Source organism: Lactuca serriola, chromosome 2 (assembly GCF_051521515.1).
Source record: "Lactuca serriola cultivar US96UC23 chromosome 2, Lser_US96UC23_V15, whole genome shotgun sequence".
Lineage (NCBI taxonomy): Eukaryota > Viridiplantae > Streptophyta > Magnoliopsida > Asterales > Asteraceae > Lactuca > Lactuca serriola.
This window is the reverse complement of record NC_136409.1, coordinates 200102281-200120142: the sequence shown is the minus strand read 5'-3', so window position 1 is coordinate 200120142 and position 17862 is coordinate 200102281.

Genomic DNA, 17862 nt, shown 5'->3' with positions numbered 1-17862 from the left:
ATAAATCTAGTTTATAAAAATGTTATTTAAAAATTTAACATATTGTTACAAATTACTAATATAAACTTTGCGTATACATATTATGGAATTTTTATCGTGAAACAACTAATCCACACGACAAATGTTACATGATACAAAAATATATGATTTTTATGTGATATTGTATATTACGACAAGTAAGTTATAACACTTTGTAGTATTTCAATGATTCAAGCTATTACTATTCATGTATAATTATATGTTTATATGCATAAAGTTTATACATGTACATATGTTTATTAATTTGAAACATTCATGTTTATAAATGCGAGTACATTACACTTATATATATATATATATATATATATATATATATATATATATATATATATATATATGTCAAACATACTCGGTTTTTATAAATCTTATACAACGATATTCATTATGCCTAGTGACTTACCCACAAGTAAGTTAGGGCTGGGAGTTATTCACAAACTTTTTAGTTAAGGGATTTTTAGTGAGACGTTACGCTATTCATTAGCTGAGTCTAAACACTTAGCATACCCACACTACTATAACCGTTAATCTTCGAAGCGAGATACATATGTATAGATCTATACGAGGTTGACATCCCCACCTGCGGTTGCTAGCTACAGTCTCGACTGATCAATCGAAGCAGGTGATAAGTGTCTATCAATCATTACTACAACGTCCGATGAAGTGTTGTAGGGGGTAAATTCAGTCAAGTAGCTCGGTTATAGGACTCACTAAAAACATTAACTAGAATATATATATATATATATATATATATATATATATATATATATATATCACTACAACCAGGGGCTTGGTTGCTTTCAAAACTATTTTTAAGTATGTAATTACTTATGTAACATAACAGTTTGGTTTTCAAGGATATTTCAAAGGTTTATTACGACCATAGTTTAAAGTATGAATTTAATTATACAAAAGATACATTTTGGCTTTCAAGGATTTATTACAAACACAGTTTTAAGTATAAAATTACTTATACAAAAATACATTTTGGCGTTCAAAGACTCTTTGCAAACACAATACTAACTATTGGTATACATACAAAGATAAGACTTTTTAGACTTTCTAAAAGTATTAGTGCTATTAGCAAAAAACCTGTAACACTCACCAACTTTGTGTTGACCCTCAAAACTACATGTATTCTCAGGAAATCACTAAACAAACATTCAAGACAGATTGTATTACAGGTGACCGAGTCTACTTGCTGTTTTATTATATGCCTATCAGTTATGGCAATTCATGTATTATTATTATTTGTAAAAACCTTGTATTCAAATTGTGACGCCCGGATCCTGTTATGTATTTAAAATCAAATTTGTCATTTTTGCAAAAGGACTCGACGAGTTGGAGGCCCCAAACTCGTTGAGTAGGAATGGATTTTGGATGCGAGGCTTGAAGTTTACTCGACGAGTTGAGAGCCTCAACTCGACGAGTAGGGCTGCCAGAGTGAAACCCTAATTTTAAGGGTTTGCACCCTATTTAAGCACCTTAACCTCCAAAGGGTGGCCTCATTTGCAGCCTCCACCACCCTAAACCCTAGCCATAAAACCCTAATACACCTTTGAGTGTTTTTGAACCATTTTGTGTGTTCTTGGTGATTTTGAAGCTTAAGAAGGAAGGAGAAGCTTGAGGATTCAAGAGGGAGCCATTAGATCCGAAAGTTGAGCTGCATTTCTGACTTATTTGAGGTATAAAGTTGATACCTTGGCTTTCTTTTGCTTAGATCTTCATTTAGGGTTGTATTTTGTTACTTTTGGGCCATATTGAAGTCATTCTCGAGATTTGAGTGTATATGGAGGTTTTGGTTTCAGATCTAGACACTCATAAGCTTATGAGGCTTAAAGTTGCCAGCTTTATCAAGCCTTGGCCTTTCCCCATGCCCTAGATCTCTTATATAGCTTGGTTTTGATCTTTCTAGCTTCATAACACCATGCATGAACGTAAAATTAGCAACTTTACGTGGTAACTTGGTCCTAGGAGACCATATCTATGGTTTGGAAGCATTTAAATTGAATGGAAACGATTGAATGGGTTTAGAGTATAGGGGAATCGATGAGTTGTTCATGTAACTCGGCGAGTTGGGTCGTGGTCCCCCAACCTTTTTTGTTACTGGGCAAACTCGTTGAGTCTAGGTGATGAGTCAGCGAGTTGGACATGGTTTTTGAGTTTGAAGATTGGAGAACTCGACGAGTTCAAGGAAGAACTCGATGAGTTGTGAGCGAAATGTCCCAACTCTGTATAAAGAGGAACTCGACGGGTTCATGGAAGAACTCGACAAGTTGTGAGCAAAATGTCCCGACTCTATATGAAGAGGAACTCAATGCGTTGGATCGAGATTTCCAGGGTTTATGGATCATGGAACTCGACGAGTTGATGGACCAACTTGGGGAGTTGAGTTAACCAGGATGTTGACTATGACTAGGATGTTGAATTTTGACTTTGACCATTGACCAAAGTTGACCTTTAGAAGGGTTATGAGTATAAAAGGGTAATTAAGGTATATTTTTATGTGTAGGATTTTGAGAGGAGTTGATCATAGAGTCGAGGACAATTCAGCTACTACACGACATTGAGGTGAGTTACCTTCCAGTAGAAGTGGGGCTAAGGCACCAATGCCGACCCACTAGTAGTTCATTATAATAGGGATGATTGTCTTCATGATAATTTTATGGTATGCCACTATCTGCTATGTTTTATTTGCTTGTATGTTATGTTATTATGTGGTAGTGGTAGGGGTGAAATAGTCCACGGTTACTGGTTGAAAGAGATTGAAGGGGAGGCTAGCACCCATATATGCTAGGCAGTATATGATTTATGTGTATATGCTAGGGTATTATTTGGTAGTAGTACGGGGTGAAATAGTCTCCGGTTATTGGTTGAAAGAGACTGAAAGGGAGGCTAGCACCCAGATATGCTAGGTAGCTACCGGTTGAAAGAGACCGAAGGGGAGACCAACACCCATATATGCTAGGCAGTTACCGGTTGAAAGAGACCAAATGGGAGGCCAACACACAAATATGCTAGGAATTATGTGATTATATGGTATGTGGTATGATGGGGGAACTCACTAAGCTTTGTGCTTACGGTTTACAGTTTTTGTTTCAGGTACTTCCTCGTCGAAGGGAAAGGAGCCGACATGACTGCAGCGCATCACACCAGGATTTCCGCACTATAATGTTCTTGGGATTTGTACTCTGACATTATTATGACTTGTTTTGAGACATGTGACATATGGGTTTTTATGATATGAGATAACTTAATGATGTTTTCCATAATCTGTTTTATGATTTACTAAATTCAAAATGAAAATTTTGGTCGTAAATTTCGGGATGTTACACAAATATCAAGATGGAACATGAATGATATTGTAACGCCTGTGTTTCCGGGCTTGCCATATTTAGCAATATAATAGTCTAGGTTAACCTTTGTAACCCGTTTTGAAATAATAAGAATGTATTATTTGAGTATTATGTGTTTTGTGCTTAATTGCTTAATTATGTGGTCTGATTAATTAAGAATAAAAATAAGCGTCAAAATTTAAGTGTAAAATAAACTTAATATCTTTGGTTAATGTTGTAGTAGTCGAAACGAGGTTTCCGAATATATATAGAACGCCCAAATCTGACTTCGTATGAGGAAGTTATGATTTATCGAAGTTCCGGCTTAGCGGTATACAGCCTGAAATACTCGAATTGAGATCGAGCGGTTGTTAGCCGAAGCAATCTAAATGAGAATCGAAGATCTCGTTGTTGGTATCGAAGCGATAAAAAGTTAGGCGAGAACGGACGTCAAACGAAGAAGTTATGAATTTATAACGAAAGTTTCTGTCGCGGCCTATTAAAAATAATTAATAAAAATAAAGTCAAAATTAGCCGATGGAGTCTAAACGAAAGTCGTAGAGCATGGTCTCACCTTTCCGTGGATATAAAGAACGTCGAAAACGGAGTTCGTATGAAGAAGTTATGAATTTCCGAAGTTTATTAATCATTTTGTATTTAAATTTAAATCAAAATTCGGAAGCATTATCCGAAGGAGTCACCGATCTGATCCGAGGTACGCCCCGCGTACTCGAGTATGCCCCGCGTACTCCGAGGGATGTCGACACTCGCACTCGAGCACTTCGGATACGTAAGCAATGACGTTTTGGGCAGTACGCCCCGCGTAACGCAGTACGCCCCGCGTACTCCGAGGCTCCAGCCTCTATAAAAGGGGATCCGAAGGCAGCCATAATTCTTGTTCATTTTCTTCTCTTTTCTCTAGTCTTTTGCATCTTTTTTCGTGCCGAAGCTACCCCGAAGTCCCGGTATCATACTCTAGCCCCGATGCAAGTCCCGAGATCCTGAAGATCCCGAGAAGCGCGGTTCCCGAGTTGTAGCTCTGTCCGCGAGAAGTTTGATTTTCGAGGAGATCTTCCAGATCTGCTGTGGATTATTACTTCTATAAGCCGTAGTGCTGTCGGATCGTCTTCTGATCAAGTGAGTGTGTAGTTATTTCTTCTAATACAATAATACGAAGTATTTTATATAAAAATACGTGCTATGTGTATATATTTGGTTGTGTTATGTGTGAATGAGTATTCACTCTCTTCTATCTTATAGATCTGCTTATTTCTTTATGAGATATGTGTTATGTGTGTGTGTGCCTCATCTGTTATGTGATATATGTGTTGATTAAAGCATGCTATACAGGTTTTCTTTAAACTACGTATGAAAATATATATTTTATCTACTAATATGTTGGGTAGAACATGGGTAGATAGTTGGTGTGTAATAAACAGATGAGAGGCCTTGATGTTGTTGTTGTTGTTGTTGTTGATCTAGTTATTCAGCGGAGTATGGATAACGACCACGGACTGTTTCTAGACAGTCCAGTGGAACGCTAGCAGGTTCATAACCTGTAGGTGTTGTGAACGATGTGTTCACCGGTGTACTCTATCCCCCTCATGGTTGCCTTTAGGATATCTATTGTTGAGGAAACCCCTTCGCAGTGATGTCCGTCCCGATGAAAATCCTAGATTAGGTCCCTTGAGATAGTTGTTTTAGGGACGTAAAGTGAGGATAACGGGAATGGGTAATCGGGATAGTGTTTGGTTGGTGAAATTAAATATAACTTATTTATTGTGGGTTGAAAACCCTATATGCTCACCAGGCTCCCAAGCCTGACCCACTCAGTTTTATTTGTATTACAGGAAGTGGCACAAGGGCGTAAGATGGATGGATCATCTTGTTGTTTTGTTTACAAGTCTGTATATGTATATATTTGTTGAATGACTTGTAATGTTTATCGTTTATGCTTTATGGTCTGTATCGGAACATGACATCCTGAGTTTTGATTATATAATGAAATGCATCTCTTGATGAAATGCTTTGATAAATATTATTTTATCATGTTTTGTTTTGGGAACAAATTCCGCAACTCTTTCAAATCAAAAGGATTTACTCTGAAAATATTTAAAAGCATAAATGAAAATCGGTCTTTTCTGGCCGAGATTTTGGGGATGTCACAGATATTTTGTTTATTGTTGTACTTGTGCTATATATTCAATTTTCCTGTGATTCATGAACTTAGTCGCAGAGCTCGGTGTGTTTCGCCGCCTCGGCCGGGGGTGTGACAGATTGATATCAGAGCTAAATTGGCTATAGAGAACTCGTATCCTCGAAAGAGGAATACAACTATAGCAACTAGCTTCTAATAAAAGTATTATTAATACAATATTAATTACACTACTTCTTGGCTACTTACGGTATGGGGAATTTGGTTTGAAGGGACGCATAGGGTTGTTGGATTTTAGAAACGGCTTAATTGCTAAAATGGTCCTCCCCTCTGGTGTTTCCTGTCTGGCCCTCATCTGTACTTGGTAGTCTTGGAGTACAAAAAAATTTAATAATACTGCAAACCCCACCAACAATAATATATAAGAGTAATGTATACTCTGACCCGTGATGAGAACACTTAATAAAATTCTAACATGCCTCCAACTAAAGCTACCAACGCAACCCTTTAGGTCAAATGCCTCAATTAAGGTTAGTAACATACATAAGCCATACCATAAATAAACCCAAAAGATACACCTATGTTATTTATGGTGAGGCCGGTGAACAACAAACCTTAAGCAAGGAGTTTGACAGACTACAATGGTTGAAAGTTTTAGAGATTAAAGGATGTTATCAAGATTCAGTGCAGAAACTTAGTACCTTAGAAACCCTGTATCAACCCCCAAAACAATATTTACATTTAAAAATATACTTAAAAATCTAGGATAACGTTCATATTTTCCTAGTTTGCCTAAACCTAAAGAAGAACAAAGAACTAATAGCTCTGCTACCTCCTTAGCAGAGAAACCCATAACTCATAATTGATCATTCATTAGTCTCCAAACTTCTCTCTCTATCATTTGAAATTGGTAGGATTTCAATTTTCTCTCTATAATTTAGAACCTCACCATGAAAAGATCGGATGTGACTTCCTATACTTCATGATTTAACAACCACACAAACCTTTACCAAGGAATGGTGAACCCGGAATACAAAAATACTGAAAGGTACATATTGGGAATAGCTTTACCAGTTCAAAGGTCTTGTTACCGCATCCAGACCCACTACCTTCGATAGTGCTAAGCAATTAGCATATTGTAACGCCCGCAAATCCGGGCTAGTCAATTTAGAGATAATAGGGGTCGAAAACAACTTTTCGACAAAAGATTATTTAGAATAAATAATCTTAACCAAGTGGTAGTATAATTTACAAGGGTTATGTACATATAAAGAACGCCCAAATCCGAGTTATAACGAAGAAGTTATGACCCGTCGAAGTTTCACGACGGAACCGGCACAACACCGAGAAGCGTAAATAGTGAATTTATGATAGAATGACTTTTAGCCTTAGCGATATAAATGAAAGTCATAAAAAATGTTAAACCGAGAGTGTCCCTAAAAAGAACCCCCAAATTTGACTTCGTATGAGGAAGTTATGATTTTTCGAAGTTTCGGCTTAGCAGTGTACAACCCGAAGTTCGAATATTAGATCGAACAGTTTTTTTAGTAGACACAACCTGAACGTGAATCGAAGATCTCGTTAATAGTAGTGTAACGATAAAAAGACAGACGAAAACGGACGTCGGATGAAGGAGTTATGAATTTTTAATGGACCAATCTTGTCCCGGCCTGTTAAAAATCTAACTTTTAAAATAAAGTCAAAATTAACCAACGGAGTCTAAACGAAATTTGTAGAGTACGTTCCCGCCTACGCGTGGATATAAAGAACGTCAAAAATGGGGCTCGTATAAGGAATATACAAATTTTTGAAGTTGGAACTCGAATTTGCGAAGCTGGTGCGAATAGTGATGACGTGGCTCGATTTGGACCGTCCATTGCTGATCGGAGGACCCACTTCGGATGAGTGACACGCCACCCTTTGCATTACGCCCAACATCTGAAATGGAGTACGCCTAGCATACTTCGATCTCATGCGGTTCTGAGGCGTCCACGTCGCACCATCCGAAGATTGCCACGTTGCAGCCTTATCCGAAATTACGCCCAACGTAACCAAGGGCTACGCCCAACATAGTCTGAGGTTCAGCCACTATAAATAGAAGTGCGAGGCTGCCGACTTCTTCACTCCAAAATCACTTGTCTCTCTAACTTCTTTCTCTCTCTAACCCATTCCAACCCCCTAAACCCTAGGGAACCCCCTAGCACCCGAAGGAAGCCCCGAGGCTCCCGGAGTCCTGATAAAAAGGGTCTTTCGGTTCGGAAACGCTGCTCCAAGCAATGTCCGGTTTCCTATAAAACCCGCTGTAAGTGAGCTACGCCTACACTATTTTTAATATAGCTTTTATTTAATTATATTAACGTTATTAGGAACTTATAATAAGTACTTGGGCTCTTATTATGGGTTATATAATTATTGTTTAACGCTTATATAATAGTAATAATATTTAGACTATTAATTAGTCTCGGTGAGTATTAGACTAAACTGTAGTGGTAATGATACTAGGTTTTGTCCGAGGAAAATTGTGTTGAGAGTAACGAAGTGTTGTTTGAGTGCCGAGTCACCACCTTCTCAGGTGAGTGCATGGTCTCTTTCATCTTACACATATATATGAAGTATTTTATATAAACTACATGCTATGTGTGTATATTATCTGTATAATTGCTATCTATGCTGGATGAACGATTTTATACACTTTTTATATGATTTAAACTATATATGTATTTTTATCTACATAATATGTTGGGTAGATGAAATATGAGTTGGATGATGAGTTGAGAGGTGATATAGACCATGAGGTAAGGGTGAGAGGTGGACGATGTAAGAAGCCTTGTTCCTAAATGTTGAACCCGTCATCTAGCATAGTATGGATGACAAGCACAGACTATTCTAGACAGTCTAGTGAAACACTAGCAGACTCACAACCTATAGGTGTTGTGAACGATATGTTCACCCGGTGTACTCTAAACCTTGGCGATCATGCAGACTTGATGCCTAAACCCTGGTGACCATGCAGACTTGATGCCTAAACCCTGGTGACTATGCAGACTTAGTGCCTAAATGTTGGCGATCATGCAGACTTGATGCCTAAACCCTGGTCACCATGCAGATTTGGTGCCTAAACACTAGCTACTATGCAGACTTAGTGCCTGTTGTGTAAACCGTGGCAACGATGGACTTCGTGCTAATTCCTTAGGATGATCCTTAGGAATAAATGAACGAGGAATAGCTGATTCTTAGGGTAGATCCTTAAGAGTAAAGAAGATAATGGGGGTGGGTGAGAGTGGATACCAATTAAGCTGCCATTTTATAGGCAACAACCTTATACCCTCCCTTATAGACCGACTTCGTGAATGAGGCCTACTTACGGTAAAACAACTTGTTCTTATACATACATACATACATACATACATACATACATACATACATACATACATACATATATATATATATATATATATATATATATATATATATATTATCAAATTATAATATTATAAAGTATAAGGGTTGAATTTTAACTTTTAGAATTCTAGGGGTTGGAACTAAAGTTTTTTAAAGTGACTTTACATGTTCCAAAACTTGAGGGCAAGTTTTGTAACTTTCAAAACTTTTCATCTTTCATAACTTATGAGTTAATGGTTTATTAAAATGAGAGAATTTTCATTTTATGTAACCTATGTGTTTATTAATGGACATTAAAAGAAAGACTTTTGGTAATCCATAACTTGAGGACAAATTATGGATTCTATTAAAACACATTAAGATCAAGAATTAAACTAACAAAAATAATTCCTATGATCTACCATACTCATAATAAGTTCATGAACATTCATATCAACAATTTCAAGAATCATAAAAAACACATATAAGACTTGAAATTTTGATAATAGCTATTGAAAATGGATTAGCATAATCATTACACCATCTAAAACAAGTTTTATAAGACCAAAACAGTTTAGGGTAATGTTTCTAGTCCATTTCCAGTAGCAAAAATCGAAAATCTGTGTTCATGGCCTATTACTTGTCGGCTGCAAGAACCTACTCGATGAGTAGGATGAATTAACACATGGACTCATTGAGTCCCCCCATGGACTCGGAGAGTTCTCTCAGCAGAATGCAGAAATCTTGAGTTTTTTCAACAATTTGCATCAAGTATCAAGAAAACAAGCCTAGGGTCTGATACCACTGAAGGGGTTTGAGCATTCTAACACTCCTAAGGTGTACAAGCAACCCTAGAAACCTTGGATCTATGTTTTACTAAGATACATGCAAATTTGATTTTCCAAGGTTCTTAAACTAACTAGCATAGCATGGGAACTTTGAAACATAAAAGCTAGTAGTAGAACATACCTTTCTTGTTGCTTGGATTCCTTGAAAACCTTGTGATCCTAGCACCTCAAGTGTGCTGCCTCAAATGTTTCACACAACACCACAACACTTGGAATAACCTTGAGAGAAGTTCACTAACACTCAAAATCGACTAGCCCTCTTGTTCTTTTTTAGTAGTACGATTTTGCTAGCCATGGGGTCCTTTTGTAGTTGTGTCACAAGTAGGGTTACAACATGTAAACACTAATTGACATGGCCTTTCATATTCCATGATCCATGGGTTTATAACCTCCATGGACTATCCATGGAGCACCTTATGGGTTTTAGCCCAATCCAATAAACCATGGATCATTAGCCCACTATAAAAGAATGGATGATTTACACAATCAACCCCATATATTTAATTAGTCTCCCTTTGATCACCAAATTAAGTCTAAATTAATTCTTGATCAATACCAATTAAATAATATTATTAATATATTAGAACTTATAATATATTAATAAACTTTAAGTGTCCTTTCTCTCATTTAGTCTATCCAAGTGTTGCAATGCCATGCAACCCAAATGGACCATGCCAACCGGGTCAAGTACATCCCAAAATAGTTATAAACTTAGAAACCTAATCCAACAAAGAAATAATTAAGCAAGTTTGAGACTTGCTTACCTGAAAATGCTGCAAATGAAGTGTAGTTTCTGGATCTACTCTCTTCTTCTTGAGTCCTCTAGCTTCCTCTTCTTCCACAAGCTTCAAAAGCACAAGTTTTCTCTCAAAAAGGTCTCACAAGCTCACACAAGACTCTAGGGTTTTGTGGCTAGGTCTTTAGGACTAGGAGGTTGTAAATGAGGCTGACATAAGGGGATTAAGATGCTTAAATATGGTGCAAAACCCTGAAATTAGGGTTTCACTCTGGCAGTCCTACTCATCGAGTTAAGGCACTCAACTCGTCGAGTAGGTGACTTAAAATCCCGCTTCCATTTTGGTTTCTACTCGACGAGTTTGGGGCTCCCAACCAGACAGTATAACTACATGTAAGGAACAAAGTGGATCGTGTTCATCGACCATAAAAGTCTTCAACACATCTTCGACTAAGAGAAGCTCAACACGAGACGACGAAAGAGTTTCAAATTGCTAAATGATTATTAATATGAAATTCGTATTCATCCTGGTAAAACAAACATCGTAGCAGGCGCTTTAACCAGGAAAGAGAAAACAAAGCCACTTCGTAAGAAAGCATTAACCTTAACCACCCTTGTGACATGCCCATTTTCACGGCCAGAAAAGACCGATTTTGTTTATGCTTTATTTGAAAATCAGAGTAACATTTTAAATAGTGTTGCGGAATTTGTCCCAAATCAAAATATGATAAAGATTTATCAAAAGCATTACCATAGAAATGTATTTCATTAAAAAGACTCGGGATGTCATGTTCGATACAGATCATAAGCATAAAAAATACAACATAGGCCTTACTACATTATTCTGTATTTACAGGCCTAAAATCCCTTAATCGCTCATCCAAAACATCACATCTATGCTCGAGCGCCACTACCTGTAATAAATGAAACTGAGTGGGTCAGGCTTGGGAGCCTGGTGAGCACATAGGGTTTTCAACCCAAAATAAATAAGTTTATTAATTTCATCAATCAACAATAACCCGATTACCCGTTCCTGTTATCCTCACTTTACGTCCCTAAACACCTATCATAAGGGACCAAGCCTAAGGATCATCATCGGGATGGACACTACTGCTAAGGGGATTCCTCAGCAATAAATGTCCTTAAGACAACCATGTGGGGGATGGAGTACACCGGTGAACACATCGTTCACAAACACCTACAAGTTGCGAGCCTGCTAGTGTTCCACTGGACTGTCTAGAAGAGTCCGTGGTCGTCATCCATACTCCACTAGATGACAAAATCAACAACAACAACAACATCGAGGCCTCTCATCATTTTATCACGCATCGTCTATTACATCTACCCATGTTTTACCCCAACATTTTTGTAGATATAAAATACATATACAGTTTAAATCATTTAAAACATGTATAAAATCATTCACCCAGCATAGATAGCAAGTATTCAGATATTATGCACACATAGCACGTAATTTATATAAAATACTTCATATCTATGTGGAAGATGAAAGTGACTATGCACTCACCTAAAAAGGTGGTGATTCTGCCTTCGAACAACGCTTCATTACCTCAAAACAATTATCCCTCGATGAAACCTAGTATCAATATCACTAGGGTTTAGTCTAACGTTAACTGCGACTAATTAATAGTCTAGTTATTATTATTATTAGTATTATATAAGCGTTAAACAATACTTATATAACTCATAATAATAGCCCAAATAATTATTTTAAGGACCATAATAACATTACTATAATTATTAGAAAGCTATATTAAAAATTGCATAAGCGTAGCTCACTTACAACGAATTTTAAAGAAAATCGGGCTTTGCTCGGAGCAGCGTTTCCGAACTGAAAGACCCTTTTTTCTCGGGACTCCGGGAGCCTTGGGGCTTCCTTTGGGTGCTAGGGATTTTTCCTAGGGTTTAGGGGGGTTAAAACGGGTAGTGAGAGAAAGTAGAGAGATAAAGGAATGAAGAAATGAGTGATTTCCTCGGCAGCCCTTGCAGGGTATTTATAGGGGCGAAGCCTCGGTGGTATGCAACGCGTTCAAAGGAGCTACGCTGGGCGTAGCTTCAGATGAGGTTGCCAGCTGCGTCCAACTGTCTTGCACTTCGGACCGGATAAGAACCGAGGGAACGTGGGGCGTTCCGAATCTCGTACGTGGGGCGTAGAGCGAAGGCGAGGTGATGTGGCATGATCAGAAGCAAGCCTTGTCATCAGTATCGGACGGTTGTGGCTCTGCCACGTCAGCACTTCTATCATCAGCTTCGTAATTTCGATTTTAAACTTCAAAAATTTGTATCTTCCTCATACGAGCTCCGTTTTTGACGTTATTTATATACACGCGAAGGCGGGAATGAACTCTACAACTTTTGTTTAGACTTCGTCGGCTAACTTTGATTTTATTTTAAAAGTTATATTATTAACAGGCCGGGACAGGATTGGTCCGTTAAAAATTCATAAATTCGTCATCCGACGTCCGTTTTCGTCTGTCTTTTTATTTTTATGCTACTATTAACGAGATCTTCGATTCTCGTTTAGGTTGTGTCGGCTAAAAACCACTCGATCTAATATTCGAATTTCGGGTTGTACACTGCTAAGCCGAAACTTCGAAAAATCATAACTTCTTCATACGAAGTTAGATTTGGGTGTTCTTTTTATGGAAACTCTCGGTTTATTGTATTCTACGAATTTCGTTTAGATCGCTAAGACTAAATCTCACTCTATCGTAAATTTACTATTTACGCTTCCTTGTATCGTACCGGTTCTATCGCGAAACTTCGACGAGTTATAACTTCTTCGTTATAACTCGGATTTCGGCGTTCTTTATATCTCTGGAATCCTTGTTTCGACCACTACAATTTTATGTAAAGATATCGGGCTTATGTCACACTTTAATTATGATGCTTATTTTTATCCTTTATTTATTATACATTTGTAAATAAGTAATAAGTGATGGGTTTTAGCTATAAGAACATCCTAGTGCTCATACAAACCCTAATGCTTGGATCTAGGTTTCTTTATTGTACAAGCAATTCATCCAAGACTTCAAACCCTAGATCTAGCATATGATATTCAATATAACATATGAATTAGGGTTTAGATCATACCTTGATTGTTATGTAGCAATAACAATCTCAAATCCTCCTTGTAATGACTTTAGAAAGCTTAGAGTCACAAATGTCACTCCTCTAATGGCTCACAAACACCAAGAGCAAGAGGATGAATAGGAGAAGAGAAGAGACACCCAAAAACGTGTAGAAACCCTAAGGATTCAGTTGCCCACGTTTTTGGTGCCCAAGGGGTCCTTAAATAGTAAGGCTATTAGGGTTATCTAACAAGGAAACCCTAATCTGGATGCTTAAGCCCTAAGCAACCCATGGACTCCTTCCTTAACAAGCCTTGGATGGTTTCTAATGGGTTTCCCCATAGAATTCGTCCACCCTTATATTATAAGGTAATCCATAGCCCAATTGCAATTATCTTATAATTACAATTCCAGTCCCTTAAGTTTAATTAATCTCTTTTAGCCACAAAATTAATTATCAATTAATTCTTGACTAATATTAATTAAACAATATGATTTCTCCTTTAATATATTATTCTCATAATATATTAATAAATCATAATTAATCCTTTCTCTTCATAATTCATCTTATCAAGTTACTTTGGTGAAGGCAACCCAAAAGGATCATGCACCATCGGGTCAAGTACATACCAAAATAGTTATGGACTTAGACACTAATCCAACAGTCTCCCACTTGGATAAGTCTAATAACTATTATGCATAGGACTTCAGATCCTGATCTGCAATCGTAGCTTTCCAAAGCCGCTGTCAACTCTGATCTTATCAGATACGCGTGTCCTTTAGATAAGAGATCATATATTCCTCCATTCTAGATATCGTATAGATATGAGACACGAATTCTAATCATTCTCTCTATACTATTTCCCGACTTCCGATTTATGACGACTGACAACAGGGCAACTTCGTCTCCAATGGATTTTACCTAAAGTAGAGCCATATGTTTTGACTCTCCCATCTCTTAGATCTCTTAGGTAAACAGGGCAACTTCGTCTCTAATGCCCCTTCTCTTGGCAATAAAAGCAAATTGACTCTTTTGGAACAACATATGGAACTACTTCAGACATGCCCTTCTTTTATGATCAAACTCTTCGATCATGACATGCCTTTCGTTGCCATTGCCTATATCCATAGAGGTCTGGAAGGCAGATTCACCAATCAACTTTGCTCTTCCAGTGCGCCAAACTATTGCTGATTCAGCAACAATAAGCATATAGGTGAGATCAATAAGGGTCACATCGTGGTTCGTCATATAGTACTCTCTTACGAACTCACTATATGATTTAGGGAGCGACTGAAGAACCCAATCAATAGCCAGCTCCTCACAAACAATGGATCCCAACATTCTTAACTTATCAATGTGTGACTTCATCTCTAGGACGTGTGCAGACACCGACTTTCCTTCCTTATGTTTACTTGCCAAAAGGGCTTGAGTGAGCTTGAACTTTTCAAGTCTTCGAACTTGTGGGTTAGGGAGAATAATTAGAGGAGGTGGAGGATGTGAAGCATGATCTCTTGTTCCTCAATCGAATCGTGGAATATCATCTTCATGTGGAAAGCTTGTTCCACAGGATTTGGGAATACCATAGTTGTCATACTTTGACATCTACAAAATGGGAGAAAACAAATTCAAGTTGGTTGATTGATTGAGTCCTTAATAAATAACCCAAATGAGATATTGAGGCTAGGACCAACACAATATTCCACAACTTGGGAGAGAGATGTCGTAACCCAAATTGAAGAACATTTGAAGGTAAGTGAATGACGATTCACTAATTTTCCACCATGAAAAACGAAAACAAATTAAGTTTTAAATACTTTGAAAACTCCTAGATCCTTTGAGATTCATTGAACTTTTCAATGGCATGTTTAAATCTCGATATGCCCCTCTAGTTTGTGACTGGGATGCCAAGGATCACAAAGTAGGTGTGAACAACCATGTAAATCTACATGGTGCCCCCACATGTTACAGTTACCTATTTGATATGCCGGTTAACCACACACGCTCCACCGAACTATGACAAACATTGAGTCACCCTTTGCTACCTTTGCTTAGAACCATTTAGTGTGTCGGTTAACCACACATGCTCCACTAACGTCTTTGCATGGGTACAAAGTGTAATTTCATGGAATTGCATCAATTCACTTTTTCCTAAAGTAACTAAGATTTGGAATTTGTAAAAGCATTTAGTTACTTTTGTATTTCATTATACTTTTAATGGAAGGTTTGTGTCCTACCCTACCCGTTCGGCTAACGACCCTCCACTAGTCAAGAGTGCGGTGGGTAAGAGTGGATACCCATTCAATCGCCATTTTATAGGCAATTTCCTTAAACACCCCTTATAGACCAGCTTCGTGAATGAGACCTACTAACGGTAAGATTGACTTTTACTCATATATATATATATATATATATATATATATATATATATATATATATATATAATGTTAGACTTTTAATGTTATATATAGTATAGGGTGTATTTTACACTTTTAAAATACTAGTTGGTCTAATTTAAAATTATGCCTTTAATTTAATTAAATGTAAACCAAAAACTATATGGATTTATTAAATCTCTTTTAATTATACACCTTAATTAATTAATAAAACCATAAGGGTGTGATTTGAACTTTTCAAAACAATACTAGGGTTTGAGAATTTAACATTCCTAAATTAAACTTTTAATCAACTTTTAAATTCCAAAACCTTGAAGGCAAGTTTTGAAACATTTCAAAACATTAGGGTTTAGAATTTAAATATTTCAAAATCAAACCTTTTAATCAAAATTTAAATTCCAAAACTTGATGGCAAGTCTTGAAACTTTTCAAAACATAAGGATCAAATAGCAAATAACTTAAATTAAACAATTAATCTAATTATTATCTAATTTGACCTAAAATTAATTTCTTGCAAGATAAGTTACCCAATTAATACAAATAATCAAACTTTAATCAAATAAGGAAGTTATTATCTAATCAATTGGTAATTATCTTTTGTTTAATCAAGGATACACTCAAATATAGGATAAAATTCGAATATTAAAGATACAAAACAATTAAGGCAAGTATCCTCAAGCAAAACAACAAGAAATCCTGAAACTGCCTCCTTCTGACGCTCAAACTCGCCGAGTAGGAGCCAACTCGCCAAGTCCACATTGGAACTCGCCGAGTTCAGTAGTCAGAAAGCCAAAAAATCAATTTTACATCTTGAACAAACATACAAGGCATCAATACAATAGAAACCAATCAAGGCTTTGATACCACTGATGGGTTTTAGCTATAAGAACATCCTATGTGCTTATACAAACCCTAATGCTTGGATCTAGGTTTCTCTATTGTACATGCAATTCATCCAAGACTTCAAACCCTAGATCTAGCATATGATAATCAATATAACATATGAATTAGGGTTTAGATCATACCTTAATTGTTATGTAGCAATAATAATCTCAAATCCTCCTTGTAATGACTTTAGAAAGCTTAGAGTCACAAATGTCACTCCTCTAATGGCTCACAAACACCAAGAGCAAGAGGATGAATAGGAGAAGAGAAGAGACACCCAAAACGTGTAGAAGCCCTAAGGATTCAGTTGCCCACGTTTTTGGTGCCCAAGGGGTCCTTAAATAGTGAGGCTATTAGGGTTATCTAACAAGGAAACCCTAATCTGGATGCTTAAGCCCTAAGCAACCCATGGACTCCTTCCTTAACAAGCCTTGGACGATTTCTAATGGGTTTCCCCATAGAATTCGTCCACCCTTATATTATAAGGTAATCCATAGCCCAATTGCAATTATTTTATAATTATAATTCCAGTCCCTTAAGTTTAATTAATCTCTTTTAGCCACAAAATTAATTATCAATTAATTCTTGACTAATATTAATTAAACAATATGATTTCTCCTTTATATATTATTCTCATAATATATTAATAAATCATAATTAATCATTTCTCTTCATAATTCATCCTATCAAGTTACTTTGGTGAAGGCAACCCAAAATGACCATGCACCATCGGGTCAAGTACATACCAAAATAGTTATGGACTTAGACACTAATCCAACAATAAGCACATAAATACACATAATACTCAAATATTTCATCTTTATTATTTGAAAAAGAGTTACAATAGTTGACATAGACTATTACATTGTCTAAAAATGCTTAGCCCCGAAACCCGGGCGTTACAACCCACTCTAATCTCACCACCCAAATTCAAGATGCTCAGCTAGAAGCACTCAAACCTGAGAATATCATAGAGGAAAACCTAAGAGGCATGAACAAA